The 18,815-nt window shown below is 42.8% G+C and overlaps 1 long non-coding RNA gene across 1 annotated transcript; it reads left to right on the forward strand.

Moving 5' to 3' along the window:
• The first annotated feature begins 911 nt into the window (after positions 1–911).
• LOC118177301 lies at positions 912–17,851 on the forward strand. The gene is made up of 3 exons (XR_004755751.1): positions 912–1,101; positions 3,352–3,499; positions 16,107–17,851. It is a non-coding gene; the product is annotated as an uncharacterized LOC118177301 (long non-coding RNA).
• The last annotated feature ends 964 nt before the right edge of the window (positions 17,852–18,815 follow it).

Consider the following 18,815-nt stretch of genomic DNA (forward strand, 5'->3'; position numbering starts at 1 on the left):
CTGTGTGGCAGTCACTTCGCTGTAGGCTTTTCTTCTCAGCTATTTCTGTAACCCCAGCTGGTAAATTCATGCTTAGTAGAGATGGAAATCACACAGCTAGAGGTGAGCTTCCCCTGTCTGACTGGCATGCTAACTTCAAAGCTTAGCCTTGATTATTTAAATGCTAATAGAACTCAGCAAATTACCTAAAGTACAAACACACCTGGCTTTGGTCCTAGGGATCTAATTAGGGAGCCTTTTATGTGAAATAAATTGTTCTTAGTTTCTGAAAACTGGCTTTTTAAAATATTCACAGAAAATGCCAGGTGAGAGAATGGCACATTACAAGTTCAGCCTCTGTGGGACTGGAGCTCTTATCAGTCTCATCTTCTGTAGGACTCTGTTCACAAGTGGGCAGCTCAGTCTTCAACCTCCTCTGATCTCTGTTATTTGCAAGTATTTGCAGTGTAGCATAGCTGAGTTTAGAAACAGGATGAGGGTGTTCAGGAAACAGACCCAGTAGCACTCACCCTTTATTAGGTTTTTAGTGTATTCAGTGTTGAAATTCCAATATCAAGAAGTTTCATGCCTATGAGAATACACCTGCTCCTAGGGTTGCTGAGGGGGAGATCTCAGACTCAGCACTATCAAGAAGAAAGCAGTAACCTTCCCATTGTCACCAGCTGTCACAACACACTAGCTCTTCATTGTTTGACACCTTAACGTCAGGGGGCTGTGTGGATTAACCTTTCTACCATATAGGTTGCACCTGGGCCAGCCGTAGGGCTAGCACACCCAAAGAGGGAATCTATTTAAGGAATTTGGATGCTTCCTGTCAGGTTTCCTACAAGTAAGCATCTGTTTCTTCTTATTGTAGATTGCTGTGTATTAGGGGCATGTAAGTGAAATTCTAAGGTCTGTTAAATCAAATTTCTCTGCTCATATTTGCAAGGGATAGAGGTTTTTTTATAATGGAAGCTCCAGAAAAGGAGAGTTTTATCTCTATAGACTAACAAGGCTCTAGACCTCCAGGAGGATTTGCCTGTGAGTTACTGTGCAGTCTAGGGGGCTTCCACTGGGAAGAGCTGTTCATGTTGATCGTGCTGCATCATTAGCATCAAGGTATGCATAGCCTGTCTATTGAAATGTGAATTATGCTGACAAATTGAGGCATTCTTTTATCTTCTATTCACCTACTTTAATTCTTCATCTGATTGATGAAGTGCTTCATGTTCTTGTTCTGTTCAGGAAAGGCAGCACAGAGTACAACAAGTGAATTACATGGCCTATTCCATTGTTTGAGAGCTTGTGCTCAGAGGTAAGTGATGAGGCTATTCCTTGCCTGTGAAGGACTGTTCAGGGTGTTTTCACTGTTGCTGCTACTTTGTTGTCAAATCTAGCTTAAATACAGTGAATAGCAAACAGCAAAAGACCTCCCAAAGACAGACAATTAGAGAGGCTTCCAGATACATTGTTGGATTTTCTGCTTGGAACTTGTGGCTCTGTCACATTGTTGATAGCCTTGTAACTACGGGTCTGGGGAGATAAAGATTCTGAAGGCTGAAATAGCCATAGACAGGTAGAATTAATGCTAATTTATATATATGCAAGAGACTGAAAGCAGAAAATATTGCAAGAAAATATAGAGAAGAGCTGTTGGTAGCTTGGGCAAGGGGAGACCCTCCATTAACAAATGATTCTGTGCTTTCTTGTCTCTGGTAGTCAGCTCTTAAGTGTTGAAATGTACTTATGAGCTTGTACTATTGATGTCCTTAATAGTGCAAGTCTGTGGCTAGAAGTGAAAGCTGTATATTGAAATCTGAGCAAAGAACCAAACTTTCCTAGTTTGGCTCTGAATAGTGCTCCAGCAGGTCCTGGATTTACTTCGTTCCATGGGAATTGTGGTTGGAAGGAGCAGAACCAAAGCATAGAGTCTGAGTGATTTGGACAGGCCCAAAAAGTAGAGTTCTGGATGTTCTGTGCGAGTAGGTTTTCTTAATGAGAGCTGAACTGCCAAAAAATCATAACATATACAGCTAGGGGATTGTTGATAAGCTTGCTTTATGTATATGTTTGTGCCCTGTATTTTCATCCAGGGGTTCTATTAGGACTAGGCTTACTACCACAATATTTTCTTCCAGGAGCATCTGTCTTGTGGATAAGAAAATGGGAGGAGTACAACTGTGTAGCCCATTTGTCTGGAAGTATACAGCTGTGCCTTCATTTGTGATTGTCGGTTTAAATGTTCATGTGAGCAGCCTTACAGATTTCCATGGAGCTGCTTACAGGGCTCAAGCTCTCACCAGTATCAGAATAGCACAGTCATGATCCTGGCAAACCAGCTTTCATACCGAATTCCTTTTGCTCAGGATGTTTGCCATGTATCTGTTCTCCAATTTGTTCATAGTTTGATTCAGTGAATACTTGGCTTGCTTAAAAAAATAATAGAGCAGATCAGATGTTTTTTGTATATCTTGACTTTGCAAATCATTTTTCTAACAGAAAAGTAATATCTGGATTTGCTATGGAAGAATAGGGTGCCCTTGAACTTATGTCAAAAAAGGTTAGCATTTTTTAGGGACAAGGTGAGATATACTAGTAAGAAACACATTTGTTTTCATAAAAATGTCTAATTCCTCTGTCAGTCATAGATGCAAATGCAGAGTAATCTCTCTATAATTATGTCTGCTAGTACAGCTACCCTTTTAGTTCAAATTTAGTTCATTTGGTCAAAGACTTGGTGCTTTGTGTCCTGATAATTGTATCTTAACATGAGTACAAAGGGCTTGTTTGATTGTGTTTTTTTTTTTTCTTTGCCTTTTTTTTGTTTTGTTTTAAAGTGCTATTAAAAATACACTTTTACCAGAAAGCATTTTGAAACGATTCTGACTTCTAGTGTGTTGTGTTTAATTGCAAGCAGCAACACCACTTCACTTTCAGAAATGGTATGTGAAAGGGAATCACAGCAAAGGACTGAAGCAAATCCACCCAGTTATGGGAAAGAGTTTATTATCCGTGACATAATGAAACTTTTTCATTTATACATTTAGTACATAAGCAAAACAAATGTTTTGGTACTTAAATTTCAGATAGATGTTCACAAACCATTATTCTGGTACAAATAAGTGATACAGCAATGGCGTATTCTATTCTCTCTCCCCTAAGAGTCTGAGGGGAGAGGTGGGGTGCACCTTGTTCAGTATATCATCTGTAGATGGATTGGTGGAGCCAGTACGAATAAGGGTTGAATACGTCACTCAGTGCCAACAGGTCCTTTCCTTCAAAGACAGTCCTGTCAAGAAAGAGGAATAAGTAAAAGAGAAGTGGACAGGATTTAACACATGGAAGTTAACTGATTTCTTACTGTTCTAGGAACAGGTTCATCTCCAATGTTCTGTTCAGAGGAGTTTCCTTGGATTGACACAAAAATCCCTAAGGAGCTGGTGAAAACCTCTCTGATCTGGTTTCTGTGGTGAGATGAAATGCATACATCTGACTTGGAGAAAGAAGCGAAAAGCAGGTAAAGCAGAGACATGGCTTTCACAGGTTCTAAGTGTGCATCTGATGATAATGAATTCTGAAAAGAGTGAAATTAGTAAACTGTGTTTGCAATAGGAGGGCAAAAGTTACTCTAAGGCACCCTTTCCTAAATTAAATTGGGTCTTCTACATATTTATGCAAGTTATAATAAAACATGCAGGCCATCAGCCTCTGGCTTTCTCTTACCATAGTAAGCAGTTAGCATCCCAGTCCACTCAGTGACCCAATTCTGTCCAGCTTGACACCAAAACAGCTCCTGGGTAGGCCCTTTTTGCTTCTGTCTTGGTATGGCTGGGGCAAACCTAGGAGCTCACCAAGGAACCTCCGGACAGCACTGCCCCCAGTGGATGTGCCCCCGGGCTGGTCCCTGGTGTTCTGGGTCCACTGGAGCTCAGCATCTTGCTGATCAAAGGCATCTGTTGAGATCCTGTCATCTTGCTCATGGTCCCTTTCTTCTGAAACCAGGGGACGCTCCAACTCCTCATCTAACAATTTGGACAGACTCTGAGAGGAGAGGAAAAAAAAGGAAAGGTAGAGGGAGGAGTGTGAAAATAGAGGGGTTTTGAGATCGATCTTAGTATTTTTGCATAGGCCATGCTTGGTGATAAGTTTGGAGAAACATTTTTGGTCTTGTATCAAAAGATGAAAGTACTGAAGTGATTTCTGAAGCCAGGGCTGGTCATCTTTAGCTGTTTCTGACCCACTAAGCTTCTCTGAGCTAACACTGTATGCTCTTACACAATGCTGCAAGGCTCTCTGTATGCTGTTACTGTATTCCATTAGTTCTGAGCTGACAAACTGCTGGTTAAGTCTTTCCTAGAGCTGGGAGTCTGGGGTGTGGGATGAATTGTGAAAGGTAATGAAAGAGGTTTGATCAAGAGTGAATATGTAACAAGAAAAAAATGGTTTGGATACCTTGGAATGATATGAGTAGACAGAAGACATGCTGAAATAGGTGCTAGAAGGATTCTATGTGTTTTTTTTGTTTGTTTTTGGTTTTTTACAGGTTGGGAGGTTACTTCATATTTGGGAACACCAGATCACTAGTCAGGTAGCTGAAATGTTTTTTGTTTTTCATGACTTGGAATTCCTACATACACAAATACACCCCCGTGCACACACACTTTCTCTCTTCCTAATACTCTTCCTGTGGGACTGCATTGCTGCACTGCAGAGCCAAGGAGGCAGTCCTCCTCTTAGTCACACAGGCCCAATCCATTCATTCCATTTTCAGCTTTAAGTAGGGCTTTGAGGGAAGACTGTGCAGTTGACTCCTCTAGAGCTGTAGTTAGGAGTCCTTCAAGGCAAATTTATTTCACTTGAGAAGTTTGTTGCTTCACTCAGTCATAGAATGACCCTAAATTTGCAGAAAATTTGCCCAAACTGATACCACATTAAAAAAAAAAAAAATCAATTTAATTGTCAGAAATTTAAATCCAATAATTGACTGCTTCAGTTTCCCTCCATTTAACTCTGCTTGCCCAACTTCAGAATTCCTGCTGTCATGATCTCTTTGAATATCTCCTACTGCTTTAGCTGGGGCTGGATGAAAAAATAGCTAATCTGAAGTGTTTAAGTGCTAAGAACATCAGTTTCTTTCAGTTCAATTGAGCAGCCAGTCACTTACCTGTAAGCTGGAAATGGTCTTGGCCCTTGCCTGGTTCTGACTGACAATAAGCAGCAGGAGGAATCCAGGGCAAAAAAGAAGTTTCAAGTTCATCTTTGTGTTTTGCTGTCTCTGTTTCCTCCTCCCCTTGAGTCACACCACTTCAATGCTGCTCTGTGTCTCTAGCTACCAGCCTTTATATCTTCCTCCAACCCCTCCCAAGTCTACCTTTTGAGTTCCAGCCAGTGCAAGGATTGGTTTGAGGTTCTGATCTGTTTTCATCCTCCCAAGAGGAGGAGGAGAGGGAGGAAATAGTTCTTTTTTTTCTGGCAGGGAATGAAAGGAGCATTTTACACTTAGGCAATGCAGCATCATTCTCTTGCCGTGAAGCTGAAGGTCTCTGCAGCCTGTGATCTTCGTGCCACTTATGTCTGTCAGTTTGCTTAGCTCAGTGTTCCCTGGATCGATTACTAAACCTTTTCTTTGTCCCCAGAAAAAAAATATAATTGTAAGAGAAGTACTGACTCAGAAAGGAATCGTATTTGCTATTTATTTACCCGATTCCTTTGTCACTGTGAAGCATGAAATCAGAGGGACAGGGGTCTCAACATATGCTATTTAAGATCTGAGTATTGTTACCTAATATGATAATATGGCATTAGTAACTTATGAGACAAAAGAGTAATTTGGAGAAGAAGGGAAATCCAAGCCCTCAAAATATGACAAATGATGTTACAGTGTAAAATCTTACTGGCCTGAGTGACAGGGAGCATGGCTGAAACCAAGCTGACATGCATAGAAAGATCCTCCATGGCTTAAGGTGACGTAGAAAGCAGCCTTCTCCCCTGGATACAGCTTAAAACACTTCCTCTGTGTTTTCTTTATCTTAGGCAATTCATAATAAATCTGAAATTCGTCTGCCAGGAAGCACTGCCCAAACATCTTTCTTACCACGTGTACGGTTACATTAAAAAGCTGTGTTTAGTGTATTCTCTCATTTTTATTCTTATTTTACTTTTTGTGTGTGTGTGAAGTGAATTGATGCACCAGCTTCAAGTTTGTGATTCTGTGAAGTGTTAGAGGGAGTAGAAGAATCAGAATCAGTTCTTAGCCAGGGCCTCAAGGGTATTTAAATCATTGCTCTTGGCCAGACCTCTCTCTAGTGTAAATGGACCTAGTAGATGTGTGGGTGCCCTGATGAAGATATATGTAGATAATTGATCCTCCAAACCCCTCATCTCTTCTGATGAGCTTTTTACTAGGTTCCAAATCAAGAAATGACTATTCCTTGGGCAATGGGGAAGAGCAGCAATGACATGTGTTTTCTGGGTGCTAGAAATTTGGCCCCCACTGAAAAATGAGAATGTTCATGAGTACACAGCAATACATCTTGATCTTTTACTGCATTTTTCCACACATGTGGTGCAGAAAGTTAAAGGCCATTAGTCTGGATCTGTATGGAGGAAATGGAAATGAAGGACCATCTGGCACTTTTCATCATATCTTTGAGGTTAACTTTGAGGTTAAGATTCTTGTTGGTACTGAAAGCTTGGAAAAAATAATTCTGTGATATGCCAGCAGGTTTAACATTTTCAGCCTTTTTTCATCTGCAGATTACTTTAAGACGCAATAGTTACATGTCTCTAGAAGTGGGTATTCTAAGGAGACAGCTTATAAACATTCCCCTATCACAGAAAAGGAGGCCTCATGTTATTACATTTTTGGGATTTTTTTTTGTTGTTGATGTTGATTAAAACCACATCTGATCTGAATCTTATTAGAAAATGAAATCATAGCACAACTTCATCAGTGGCACATGAGCATTCCTCCTGGAGAAAGTAACTTCTCATTTCAGAGGACTGAGGTATGTACTTTGCAGTGTAACAGGATATTAGAAGGTCAGAGCAGTTTCAGGCTCATCTCTTCTCTGAAAAATCATAGGGTTGTTTTGTTCATTTGATAGCTTGTTACAAGTCTCCATGTATGTGGATAATTAATCTCCTTGGTCAACTTCTTTGAACTTTTTTTCCTGTTTGGGCTCAGAACTTTTAACTGTTTTATGTGGCTTCTGAATGGTCTCTCTGGTAACTGTTGGAAGCTAGCGCTTGCTAGCTCCACTAGCACAGTGGTGTCCTTATCCATGACCGTGATGGTAAAAATAATAGAATAATTAAAGTTGGAAAGGATTTCTGGAGGTCTTTGCTCCAACCCTGTGCTAAAAGCAGAGACAACTTGGATCAAATTGCTCAGTGCCTTGTCAAAGTGAGTTTTGAAAACCTTTAGGAAAAGAGATTCTACAACCTCTTTGGGCCCTGTTTCAGCATTTGTCCAGCATTGTGAAAAAAATTAATTCCCAATATCTAGTTGGATTTTTCCTTGTGCAACTTGTCATTGTCTCTCCTCCTAATGCTGGTCCATAAACAGAACAAAAGGATGTTCCATCTCTCAAATCAATGCTAATCAGTGTGACTGCATTTCACAGTGCTGCATTACCTAGAGAAGGAGGATAGCTTCACTCCATCTTGTCTGCAGCTGTCTTCAAATCAGACTTACTGCAGTGGGTGCAGAAGTAGTCAGAAACAAAGCAATCCAGCAAAAATCTCTGCTTTACTGTCTGGATCTCTTCAGGGTTTTGATTAACATCAGAAGTCAGCATCTGAGTGTTCACAGCAATTTCAATAATTACCATTGGGATGGTAGAATTAAAAGAGCCTTCAAAAATAAACTTCATTCTTTAAGAAAGGAGGAACTCCTGGGAGCAGCAGAAAATATTTAGGGGGGCAGGAAATAATAGTTTTGTGGCCATTTCTGAAGTAATTGAGTGTTCATTTGCTTGACAAGCCCTCCATATAGAGTAGAAGGAGGTATGAAGAAGGCAGGTTGGCGTGTGTTACTCATCTCTAACAGGATTTTTTTTTTCCTAGTTCACTGAGATGCTTCTGCTGCACCAGCAGAGATCTTATTAAAAAGAACAGGGTTAGGGCACACTGTTCCTATTGGGGATGTTTCTGCCCCATCTCTGAAGGAAGCTGTGAGAAAGCCAGGCTCTAAAGTTGATAGCATGTGGCACACTTAGGTAGTGTCATTAGAGCACCAGCACAGTAACTCATTATCCTCCTCTTTCCAAGCCCAGTGACCCCTTTCAGTCTCCCCATCCTTCTCAATTGCTCAGGCCAACATTTCCTGGCTTGCTGCAGCTGGCTGAAAGGGCAGTGACGTGTTTGTAGTGCTTTCGTCAAAAGGGGATCGTCAAATTCTTCATGGAAACTGGCACCAGGGGGCCCTCATTATAAGACATTAACATTTAGCTGTGCTATCCAAGCATTTGCCTGGTTGTTCCCTTCCCTTGCCCTGTCCTGAGTATTCTAGTGGCTGAGCTTGGCTGGTAATTACCCAGCTGCAGGTGCTCTGCTTGCTCTTCTGGCACTTTATTGCCTTCAGCTTAGATTTTGTGTTGACAGCAAGGCCCTGTCGCAGGAGGGGATGCGGGGGGATCCGCAGCAGTGGCTCTCCTCACAGAAATGATAGCAGGCACAGAAACTACTTACCTGGTGCAAAGCTGAATGTGTCCCCTGGATCTCTATCAGCATAATCCAGAGCAGAATTTGCTCCATTATCTCAAGGATGGCTAGGACTGTGTAGTAGAAGGAACTCTGATCTCCCAACATCTGTGATAGCCTGTCTGTGGGGAATAAACCGAACCTGAGCTTCTCTGGTGGGCAGGTCATCCCACAGTGGCCTACTTCATACTTTTCCTCTCTCCACTAACAGCCTGGTGGGCCACCTCGGCTGAGTTAAAGCCTGGACTAGTTGGACTCTGGCTTCAATCCATCCTTTTACCTCAGTTTGCCCTGTTCCTTCACTGATCCAACCAATGCTGATGTCTCAGCTGTGATGGCTCTCCTCAGGAACCCTCATGTGAGGGATGTCAGCACAGGGTGGTCAGGCAGACAGAACTCCTCAGCCTGCTCTGCAAGTTGTCACAGATCCTGAGCTCACCAGTCCTACAGCAAGGGTGTTATGTTAGCAAATAGGCAGAGCAGACTTGTGTGTGACCAGGCTGGAAAATAGAGAGGGAAATTTTTTGTCTCTTCATCTGTCTGAGAGGACACCTGGACAGAAAGCTGGGCAGTGCTGCCTCCAGTTTCATTCAGGTAGGGCAACTTTTCTCTGAAGTGACTACCTGTTGTTTCACCATAGAAGAGTAAGAAGGGGGAGAATATTAATTCATCATATGGAATAAAAATGACAGCATCCAAATATTGATGTTGAAGAACACCTCTGCGTTAACATATTACCTTTCTGTCCAACAGCACTCTCTGAGGGGCTGAAAATGCGAGTAGGAGGGATTCAGTGATATCAGCTCTTCTGGGGTCCCAGGAATGCATTTTGCCTTTTCCTGATCTGACCTGCTCTCACTCATTCTCACTGATCTCTTTGATGAGGTGAGGCAGGGATATTTTCCTCTGTAAACCTCTGAGACAAGAAGGGGCCTGTGCCACTTGAGGATAAGGAGGGCAGCAGCCTGGCATTTCACAGCAGGTCATAGGTGGTTCTGCAGCATTGGGTTTTGATGGCAAAATTTTAGTATTAGGTTTGTCAGGCACATTTATCACATTCAGCTGATGCTAATGAAGCCTAGCAGGGAAACAGAAGTGAGGGAGGGGATGGTAAAGCTGCAGACTGTACTCAGTGTTTGTCAAATGGCTCTCTGTGTGCTCTGCTCACTGCTGCTTGCTGAGAGAGGAGGTGGGCCCAATTCTGATCTCTGCCACATCAGGAGTGGAAACAAAGCAGCCACATGGGACTTCTATATCTGGCCTGTCGCTGCCAAGATACAATTCTGATTTCTCTCATTATCTGCAAGTGTTGGTGCTTGGATGACATTAGAGAGAAAAGTGCAACATCCAGTGATTCATTGCTGGGTGTTCCTGGCCCCCCTTTCAATGATTCATCTCTCGAAGGAGCCTTTTCATGCTTAAGGGCATTCTTAGGTTCAGTGGTCATGCTGTGTGGCTTCGTGCTAAAGATCCCCGATTCTGCTCTGTGCTAGTGTTGCTGATGATTATAACAATTTCTCTGTAATTTCTTTTGACATGTAGAAGCCAGCTGCTTTTTCCAATGTACTTTACATGCACGCAGTCCCCCCATTGGTGCAGCACTATTCAGCAGATGAAATCCTCAGTTCTCAAAGGAAAAAGTGGAGAAGGAATGGATTCAGTTATAGATGTAAATAACAGTAGTAGAGCAGTGTAAAGTGGGTGAAGCATGAAAACAGCTGGAGACCAAGTATGAAAAAACCAGAAGTCTGTTAAAGGCTGTAATACTGGAGAAGTTTCTCAGATTAATCATGTCAAGATGACAGGAAGGAGGGAGGGGTTTTGTATTAGACAAATGTGAGAAGTTAGAAGGGTGAAGGTTAGGCAAACATTATAGGAACAGCTGAAACAAACCTTCCAGGTTTTGGTGACACTGGTAAAAATCAAAAACAATTTGGAAATAAGCTGAGGTTTTTGGATCAATGGCACAAGGTTGGTGTGTGGTGAGAGGCAGAGACTTAGAGAAATATTCATGTTCCGTAAGTCCTCACCCCAAACTGCTATTTTAGGCTAAGTTTCATCTCCAGTGAGATGAACAGAATCTTACTGCACAGTTGTTTTGGAAAGGTGGGGATGTCTACACAGACAAGTTGTAAATATTCACACTGCAACTGAAAGCATGGTTTAGCTGTGCATGTATGTGTTTTAAACCACTCTTTCCAGCCCTGTGGTAGCCAGTCTTGCTCCCCCCTGACCTTTAAATTGTTCCTCAGAAATTCTGAGGATGATCTTGTGCTAATCTGGCTGGAATCTTTCCTCCTCTTTATGTTACATACCTCTGGTATTTAAACTGAGATCTAATTGGTATACATATTATTCCTTACTGTGGAAAGATGGCACTTTGAGTGGGAGGTACATGAGATCTCTGTTGGTAAAATTCTTTGTGTAGCAAAGCATACAGCTAAACCACAGCTGGAAGAAGAAAGGCCATTACGTTAATCCCCAATTCATGAGCTCTGACAGGAGGAAGAGAGAGAGCCATTCCTGGACAGCATGGGCATTACATATCCCCAGTTATTTTGAGCTGAGAGGGAGATTTCCCCAGCAAAACTGGAAGACCGGTCTGGTGAGATCCCACCTAACCTCTTTACTTTGGGTTGGCTCTCTGTCATTACTGAGGTGTGTGGTGACCTCTTCTGGTGAATGCCTCAAAGTTCGGTTAGAATAAGTTCAGGTTTAAAAAACTCGAACGAAACACACCAAAACCAACCAAGCAAACAAATCCACCCCAGCAGATTAGAAATTGTGTGAAGTTTGGGTAAAATGACCACTTCAGTCTGATTCACGAACAAACTACAGACAGTACCAGAAGAGGATGAGTGGCTCTATCACAAGCTTTAGCCTCTAACAACTATGTAAGAATGTGTGAGTGGTTCAGTCTTGGGAAGGCACATGGTGTGTGTGTGATATATGAATGAGTATAAATGATGTATTAAAGTCTATGTGGACAGCAGACTGTCAGGTGTTTTGGTGGTTGGCCAAGTTTAGATCCACCACTAGATGCGTTGGTCTGGACTCATCATGGGTTTTGCAGAATATAAGTTTCTGTAAGAAGAGATGGCATTGAGGATGCTTCTGAAGTATTTTGGCTGGGGTAACATTTGCCAGGTTTTTCTTTGCAACCTTGTTCATCTTGAAATATCTCTGGGCAGTGTCAACAGTGCCCATTGATTTAGAAGGTTTGCTAGCCAAGAAGCCAAATAAAGGGACAAGAGTTCACACTATCCCATTGTGCTATTTATTGCTACGTGCCATTTGTCACTATTGAGCAAGCAGAATGAGAAGCCATTTCTAGAAATGGCTAAGCAGCTATAGGAATGAAGTGGCACCTGTCCTAAAAGTTTCCAGGGTTGTTTACTTCCCCTCTCCCTTTCCTGAATGACTGGTGATGAACCCAAGAGTAACTTGACTAATTAAAAATGTTGCTGTTCCATAAAGCCACTTCTCCACTAACAGTCTGTAGAAGTTGTTCAGCCTGTGAGAGAGTGGCACTGTGCATAACATCAATTTTACATTCCCAGGACCGGATCCCAATTTCTTATTAGTTTTGATGCATCTCAGACCTGTGGATTTTCCTTGATTGCAGACAGGTAAAAGGAGACAGCTGGATGGTTTTGGCCCTGCTCTTTGAGAACAGGGAGGAATAACTTGGGAAACTGTCCAGATTTCTGTTTATCAGAGAACTCGTGTGTGCATTATTCTTTCCTTTGGCTTACATTTACAGTCCTCTTCACCAATGCTTCTCAACAGTTCAGGCACAACTGGATAGATGCATGTGCCAGTGCTTGCTCACTAAGATTAGAAAGCAAGTGCTTCATGTCACAGTGTGGCAGCAATTAGTTGTGCTAGGAAGACTGTCCTAGAGGTCCGCAGTGGAGCGGGAAGAGAGCTCCTTGCTGCTTTGAGTGGGTGAGCAACAGTGAGAGGAATGCAGCTTCATCCAGCTCTTAGCTAAGCTACTCTTTATTAGTAACTCACTGTAGCTATGGTGATTCTTATCACCCACTGTTCTTGATTTGACAACCCTTCTTTGTTTTCCCAGAAAATACTCAGTGTTCGCCAAGCCTCTGGAAATAGCTACATCCTTATGTGGAGGAGGATGGCGTGGCCACAGGCCAGAGGGGCAGGATATTTTAGCTGTTGCTTGTCAGTGCAGTGAGATGGGTGAGCACCATTTCAAAAACTAACACTTCTAAAGCCATGATAAGGTGCTCAGGCTACAGGGCTGGAGCCTGTGTTCATGCTTGAGATAAACTCCACTGTCAGCACCACATTCACACCTCCCCTGTCACATTAGGCACCCCATGGTCCTGCATTTCCCACCAGTCAGTTTCTACAAAGCCTCAGCACGGGGGTATCAGGCCCTGTGACTTCGTCTGCAGAGTCCCCGGGGCTACATTGCTCCCTGTGTCTTTGTTGTGACATTGAGGTGGCTAGAGGAAATAATGTGTGTTGGAATAGATTTGTTACCTCTTCACCTCTCTTCTTCCTTGAATCTTCATCAAACCCAGACACCCTCCTTTGGGAGATACTATCTAGCCCTTACTGTACTGACAAAAGAGAAATGTGTGGACTAGCTACATGTCAGGGCTGCTTCCTCATGTGAATAGAAACATGAAATGTGATGTCTGAAATGACAGGGATGGGGAGAAGGCAGCAACTTTTTTTTATTCCACTCCTATGTCTGCCTGTGGATACCAAGGAAAGTAATGATTTCACTCCAAGTTACTTATAATCCCTCTCTATAAAAATTTGAGTCTAGTGTTTAATGTCTATGGATCAGGCAGTTATTCAGGGATTAGAGGATTTCATGTAATTAATTTGCAGGATCAAATGACACTTGTGTAATGCATCTGAATGCTATTAGAAAGCTCAAAACATTTGCAACTGTGCCAATATGTAAAATCATTCTATTCAGGACAATTTGGGGTTCAAGGGTTTCCTCCTACATACATGGTGTCAGCTTCAGCTCACAAAGGAGTCCTTCTTATAAAGAAAAGTAGCGTCACAACCACACTTCCAAGGGGCTCATATGGATGAGATTTTGGTGTGAAACTGAGGAGGCAGAACTTAAGTTCTCTGTTCACTAAGTGATCAGACAGCTAAACTTGTATAACTGTCAACCAGATTGAGAATTCATGATGCTAGTCCCTGCTGATCAACTGGACAGATTCAGTTTTCTCTCTGTATAGGTGTTTCAGTCCAGACTTTAAAGGACTTTCAACCTTTATGGGGCTAAATTATTTATCCTTATAAATGATACAGCTCTCTTGTTGGACTAGAGAGGACTACTGATTGTGCTAGAAAGCTACAGAAGATGCTGTACCCACTTTCTTGTTAGTGATTTGTCTCCATGTCCTGTTAAAAAAAAAAAAAAGGGCCCTAGATGACACCAGTAAGTCTGAGCTTTAACACCCTGGTTAGGGTTCTCCAGTACTTTTAGTGCTTCAGTGCTTTCTGAAACACAGAAGAACACACCAAAGGGTTTTCAGCAGAGCACTGAAACAAACCTTTGAAAAATATGCCCTACCAAGAGCCCTTCTAATGATAGGGGTCATATCTCTAATGAAAGAGGTAGTAGGTTATTGTATTTATTTGTATTTAATTACATCCACGTTACGGAAACTTGTGAACTTGTGTCTATGCTGTAAACCCTTAACTGTGTTAACTTAAAACCAACATAAGTACAGCTCCTCTTTGCACAGCTGATTGATGCCACAAATCCAGCAAACCAGAGGCAGAAAATGTTCTTAGCTTCCCTCCCCACTGGAGATTCTTCACATAACCTCTGCATTGTTTGACCAAGAGGATTTGTTTTACCATGTCACCTCTCTGAGGATAACAGCACATTTTCTGCTGAGTGTTGAAGTGTGAAGACCATTGTAAGTGATGACATCATATCTCAGGCCAGAGCAGATCAGGAAATGACCAAGAAGGCCTGAAATATTGGCCCTGGGAAGAATGAATGGAGGAGAGAAGGGGTATGACACAACAGCATTCTTTGGCCTAGATAGGTCAGATGCACCTGACAAGTGTAATGGGACCAGGAGATCTTTGACACTTTAACACATGATATTTTAGTCCACAGAGATGTTTATGAGAGGTAGAGGTGAACTAGGGTGCAAATTCAGTAGCTGACAGGCTAATAAATCATAGCTGCCCTTAGACAATAAGGACTAAAGGGGATATGGGCCTGAATTGCCTAATTGCTTGAAATCTAACCTTCCTTTAACTTTAAGAAGCTTAAAATGAATTCTTGGTCCCAGTTTTCCCACAGCTAAAACAATAATTCCCTTCAGACATATCAAAACTACCAATGAGGATAGGTATGTGTAATAAGGTGTATGGTTGTTTTGGGGGCTAAGGGGGAGCAAGGTGTAGTAATGGGACAAAGTGATATATGCTTGCTAAAAAAATTAATGGTATTTGCAAAAATAAATCATTATAAGCATTGGCTCAAACTAAATACTTTCAGCTATTTTTGAACTGATGTAAACCAGAAGAGGATTAGACAGTTTAAAAACAAAAAAAAATAATAATGGTAAGGCAAACTGTCTTTAAGGTCTTGCTTCATGTGCTCAAAGCTGAGGGCTTGTTTTGGTCCAAGGTTCCAACAGCCGTGGGGCTTAACACTGAAGTCAGAGTGAAGACAAATCTTCAGGCAGGGCCATGTCAGTCTCATATTGCCCACAGCATAGGAGGCCTTCATTAAAGTCCAAGCAGACCTGACTGGCAGACAGATCTTATGCTGCCTTGGTGCTGGTATTGTAAATAATCTGTTCTCAAACTGGCTAGAGCACATTTCTGTGTTGTTCTTTCTCCTTGTTTCCTAGTGTCAGGTTTTGAGAGGATGATTTGATTGCCCAAGACTTCAGTGCTTTTGAGTCTTTTATTTTATAACTTCATGGGACACGGGATTAGCCAGTGATTAAAGTATTGCTTTGTGAATTGGAAATGTGCACTATTCTGTGATCTTGTCTGTGGTCTAAGCAACTGTGTTTTCTACATGTTCCCCCTGCATGATGTGTATGATGCTCCCGTCTTACACAGGTGTTTTGAAACGAGGTTGTTTTCTGTGCAGCTTTGCAAGCATGGAGCCAAGAGAGAATAAGAACTTTTGCAGATGCTCAGTAATTGCCTGATGATCAGAAAGCATCTACTGGAGGACAGAGGCTGCATTTAAAACTTCTATACCTCCTAACTGTAACACCGCATGGCTTTCCAGAGCTATTTTTTGCACATCCCTAATCATTATACTACTGTACTTTAAACCTCAAAACAGATCCCTACTTGTACAGGTCTGAGAGCTTGATTTGGTACCCCTTAACTTAGCTTCAAAGCAAGTACCTTCATTGATACAACAAAATGTCCTGTCCTTCCAGGCCGAGATTCTCGGCCCAGTGCCCACTGACTTGTTCCCTGATGATCCTGCCAGCTCGAGGCTGCTCAGCACAAGTGTTGGGGAGGCATGTGTGGAAGGCAGAAAGCTCAGAAAGCAGGAATTCCTGGAGCAGCGAGAGGAGGGGGGCATGACAGGAAGAAGGGGCCAATATTTCGCTGAAGGGCCCATCACGAATAGTGCAAGAATAACAGTTCTCTGTCACGGCTCCAGATTCCCTTATCTGGGAGCGTTAAGCGGCGGGGCCTGTCGACACCTCTGCCTTGCGCCCTGCTCTGCACTCAACCGCCTGCAGATACAGAGTGGCTTGAACAAGTTCCAGTGCTCGCTCTCGGAGCTTCCCAAGACCCTTGGTTGCAGCACGGCCCAGTGCCATCGGGCAGCCAGGTGACATCACTGCCAACAGCCATGGAGGCGCTTCCTGTGTCACATTCCCCACTGAAGAGCCTCTTGCCAAATCCTTGTCGTTCTACACGGTCTTTTTAGGAACAGATGGGCTAATTTTAGCCTGACCGCCACAAACACCTTCCTGAAATAGAGTCTGACTCTCTCCTGTCTCATGCATGTTCCTGAGAGTTTAAAAACAAAATCCCTAGTCTTTAGGGTCCACAGCGAAGGCCTCTGTCAGCCTAAATTTGGCAGTAGGAATTACTGAGCAGTGCACTGGGGAAACTGCTGTCAGTGTCAGGCCCCTACTGAGCTGTATGGAATGTTCCAGCAAGGCAGAAGCTCAGGTGCTGGCATATCACAAAGTCATATGGTCCAATATGAAGGAGCTGTTCTGTATTTCAAGGACTTTGCAATAGAAAGAAATTTTCTCGGCTAGCTGCAGCCAGATATGACATTCACAAGTGTAGTGAATGGACTTAGTGTCCTCTGTGGTCTGCCTTGGACAATTGCTCTAATCATCATCCTTTCTTTCTGGGGCCTGACTACATAAGCACTGCCCTGGGAGTTAATAATCCCGCTTCTGGTCCTGTAGCAAAGTCAGTTCATACCTGTCTGCTCTACTTGAAGGATGTACGTAGCACTGACCTGCTCTGAGAACAGCAAATGAAAGGCACTTAGAGAAGAAATAGAAATCACTGTGACATGAGGACAAGGAGCACAAACGCTACAAAATCACCAGGTTTTTATGCTCCTCCCTTTTGCTGTTTACATGAGCTTGAATCTGTAGGCTCTTGTGTTGAAGGATCAATGTAGGCCTGAGCTGCTGTTTCTAATTAGCAGAGTAAAAAGCCTTGTTGTTAAAGAGCTTTCTCTAGATAGGAAAAAAAAAAAAAAAAAGTTTTCAGGCAGCTGTTGTTTATATGTCACTCTTTGGAGTGACCCCCCCCCCATCCCCTATGTTCCTTTAGACCTGCTAATTAAGCAGTTCCTTGTATCTGCAGGTCAGTTGATCAGCTAATGGACTCCCCACAGCCTCCAGTGCAGCATGTCCTGAAGGGTAAAGAGGAAAAGGCAAAAGACGCTTGGAGATCCAACTGGGTCCTGGGCTGGCTTTGCCTGTGGGGCTCTTCCTGAGCAGTACTGAAAGCAAGCACATGAAATAGAAAGAACAAAAGCCCTGGAGGTTGTTACCGGGTATTTGCCAGGGTCTCTGGGTATATGGCTTAGCCTCCACAGGATGGGAGACTATTAGCCAGCCGAGCTTCCCAGCTTGCCATCATTCAGCTGAAGCCTAAAAATACTGATGTCTCACATAAGGTGAGTGCAAAGTGGCTGGAGCTATTTAGTACTCTAAAGGCCAAACCCCTGGCACCTGGCTGCAGCTGGGCATTAATGGATGAGAACAAAAGTGACAATTGGGTTTCATTTGCTGACTGTCACCCCAGGAGGTGGGAGTATGCCAGCATGTTAATGGAAGGACAGAAGGGACTTGAGGGACAGGACTTCTGCATTCTGGGTGAATGCACCTGAATCACCCCAACTATTGTACAGCCTGGGATAGCTTTTGCTCTGTTTTTCTAGCAGTATCACCTAGGATTTTTGAAATGTCACTGGCAAGAATTTTGTGAAACTGATTAATTTACATGAATCATCTTTGTTTCCAGTTTCCCACCCCTCTCTCACTTTGACACCTTTCTTCAATAACAAACTCTTAACACCCCAAAAAGAAGTTCAGAGCCCAAAGGTTAAGTAACTTAACCAAACAAGCTGTTAGTGAAGTCAGCCTTGATTTTTCTTGCTTCCATTTCTGAGCCTGGGCCATAATAGACACTATCCTGAGTGTTCTGGAAGTTGTAAAAGTAGGGAATTGTCACCACCAAAGCAGGCTTGGGAGTCAGGACTTGCTGCTTTGCTAGGAGCCGGAAAACACTCCAGGATACATGCTCTTCTCTATTTCATTGTATTCATTTGCCTCCCTTTTTACTTGCTCTCCAGTTTCAAGTGCATGTTCCCTTTTAATGCCATGTCTTTAAAGGTCTGTTTTGCCCTTCTAGCTTCTCTGACCTTCTCCATCTCAATGATGTTCCCTTCTTTTCCTTTCACTGCTTTCAGAAGCTTCCCCTGTGACAAAGTTTGTGGTACTCAAGTAGTCTGGCCTCTTAACGTCCCCATAAAGGATGCCTTAAGGACTGTGAATGCAGCATACATCAGGTGGGTCTGTAATGACATCTGGCGTTCAATCTAGGAAAATGCTGATTATTGCCTCTCCCTGCTCTGGAGTTGTGAAAATTCAGAGGTCAGC

This window comes from Oxyura jamaicensis, chromosome 21 (genome assembly GCF_011077185.1).
Source record: "Oxyura jamaicensis isolate SHBP4307 breed ruddy duck chromosome 21, BPBGC_Ojam_1.0, whole genome shotgun sequence".
NCBI classification, from domain to species: Eukaryota; Metazoa; Chordata; class Aves; order Anseriformes; family Anatidae; genus Oxyura; species Oxyura jamaicensis.